Source organism: Elephantulus edwardii, unplaced genomic scaffold (genome assembly GCF_000299155.1).
Source record: "Elephantulus edwardii isolate Elephantulus edwardi_28Jun2011 unplaced genomic scaffold, EleEdw1.0 scaffold00035, whole genome shotgun sequence".
Lineage (NCBI taxonomy): Eukaryota > Metazoa > Chordata > Mammalia > Macroscelidea > Macroscelididae > Elephantulus > Elephantulus edwardii.
In genome coordinates this window covers 11,316,679-11,319,320 of record NW_006399785.1, presented here as the reverse complement: position 1 = coordinate 11,319,320, position 2,642 = coordinate 11,316,679, and positions in this window count along the sequence as shown.

Here is a 2,642-nt window from a genome sequence, read left to right as displayed (position 1 = left end):
AATTTAAAAAGAAATAAAAAACCCCTTTCATTAAAATTAATAAAAAAAGAAACCTCATGTGCTGTACACTTTTACCTAAAATACACCAAAATATTAAACAAAACCCCTTAAAAGTAATAGACTTAAAACCCCTATGGGAGTGCATTTCCACTTTGCACACATGGTCCCTGAGTCCAAATCAAGAGCGGCAGGTGGTTATTACTAAATTCCTGCAAAACCTTAGAGAAACCCCTAGGTGGAGCTGTACACCTTTCACTGAACCAAATGAGTTTTGAATTGGGAGGAAACTTGGAACAAAATCAAAGTCAGTCTGCTGCTGACCAGTAGATTTCCACTCACGGTGAGCCTGCTGTTGATACATTCTGTGGAGTCACGACTGCCTCAGAGCTGAGCCTCCTGCGGGTTTTCAGATGCGGCAAATTGCATGGGAGGTGATTTGCCCATCTCTCCCACAGAGCAGCTGGTGGATTTTGGGTTGACATCACAACTTTTTGCCACTAAACCACCAGTGAGCCCTAGTGACCCTATAGCATAGCGCAAAATTAAAGCTACTCTGTAGAGTTTCTAAGGTTGAAATATATAGGAAAGCAGACCGCTGTGTCTTTCTTCACTGAGTGGCTGGACAGTTGATGCTAGATACGGCTACTCACTGATATCACCTGGATGCTGTCTCTATTACGTATATTCCCTCATTGCAGACATAGAGCCTTTCTCAGAAAGGGCTAGGAGTTCTTCTTGTCCTTGTCTTTAAGCACAGATTATTAGAGCATATTTTTCAATGAAGGTTACTTGTGGTTGTTAAGTGCTGTCGAGTCACAAACCTATGCACAACAGCTCTGAACTCTGCTCTATTCTGAGCCAGCCTCATCGTCTCTTGACACACCCACCCCATTATCCTAGTCACTGAGTCAATCCATCTCATCCAGGTCTTTCTTTCTTGCACTCTTCCTCCACCCTCCCAGACATGACATCCCACTCCAGGGACTGGTCCCTCCTTGCAACATGCCCAAAGTATGCCTGATGGAGCGTCAGAATCCTTGCCTTCAAGGAGCAGCCTGGTCTCACCCTCTCCAAGACTAACGTGTTTGTTCTTTTAGCAAACCATGGTATATTCCAGAACCACAGCTTAAAGATATCAATTCTTCTTCTATCATCCCTAGTCATTGTCCAGCTTTCTGAAGCATAGCAAGTAATTAAGACTATATTTTGGATCATGCACACGTAAGTCTCCAGACAGACATTGTTGCTCTTCAGTATATTGCCAAGGTCCCTGACATCAGATTTTCCCAGTGCAATTTGTCTTTTGATTTCCTGCCGCCTGCCGGTACCAAGAATGTTGATTGTGGAACCAAGCAGATTAAAGCTGTTAACTATCTCAGTCTCTTCACTGTCTATCATGATGCTGCCTATCGGCCCAGTAGTGAGAATCTTTGTTTTCTTGATATTGAACTTTAATTCATATTGAAGGCTGCTGTCTTTGATCTTCTGCAGCAAATGCCTCATGTCCTCTCATTTTTGGCAAGCAGGGTTGTGTCATCTGCATAACACAAGTTGTTGATGAGTCTTCCTCCAATCCTGATTCCATATTCCTCCTCATAAAGTCCAGCCTCTCAATGATCTGTTTCACATTTAGATTGAAAAAGTATGTAGATAGGATGCATACCTGGTGTATACCTTTTTTGATTTTGAACCACGCAGTGTTTCCTTGCTCTATTTGGGCAACTGTCTCCTGGTCCAAGTATAGGTTTCACATAAACACAATCAAATGTTCTGGGATTCCCATTCTTCTCAGAGTCAGCCACAGTGTTTTGTGACCCACATAGTCAAACACCTTTGCAGAGTCAAGGACACACAGATAGACAAATGTGTACATCACAATTGTAACCTTTCACCATATCTATTCAATCTGCATACCGAGCAAATAACCTGAAAAGTTGGATCACATGAAGAAGACTGAGACATCAAGATTGGAGGATCACTCATTAACAACTTGTCATTTACTGATGCAATAATCTTGTTGAATACAAAGAAACCTTGGAGCACTTACTAATGAAGTTCTAAGACTGTAGCTTTTAGTATAAACTCTTCTCAACATAAAAAAAACCCAAAAAACACAAAAACCAAAACCCAACCTCCTTCCTAATTGGACCAATAAACAGCATAATGATAAACACAGATCGTGGCTTTGTTCACAATACAAAAGAGCTGGAAACAACCTAAGTGCCCATCAACAAATGAATGGATAGAGAAGCTCTGGTATGTATATTCACACAATGGAATACTATTGTGCATTGAAAACCAAGGAATTCAAGAAATATTTTTAAAAATGGATGACGTTGGAGGACATTATGCGGAGTGAAATATCTCAGTCACAAAAAAACAAATACTGCATAGGGCTACTTTTATAAAAAGGGACTGACATTGGGATTGTAACAGATGAGGGAGAGAACTATTTAGAAGGCATATATGATAGGGTATTATTGTCATGAAGGGAGTCCAGAATGAAGGTTGCATAGTGGAGTGGACTTAGGGGGAGGGATTATAAAACAATGAAAGAATTTTTCTTTTACTTTTCAAAGAGAGGAGTGAACTGGGGAGGGAGGGGTGGGCAGGGAGAAAAGTGCAACAATGAATGAATGGAA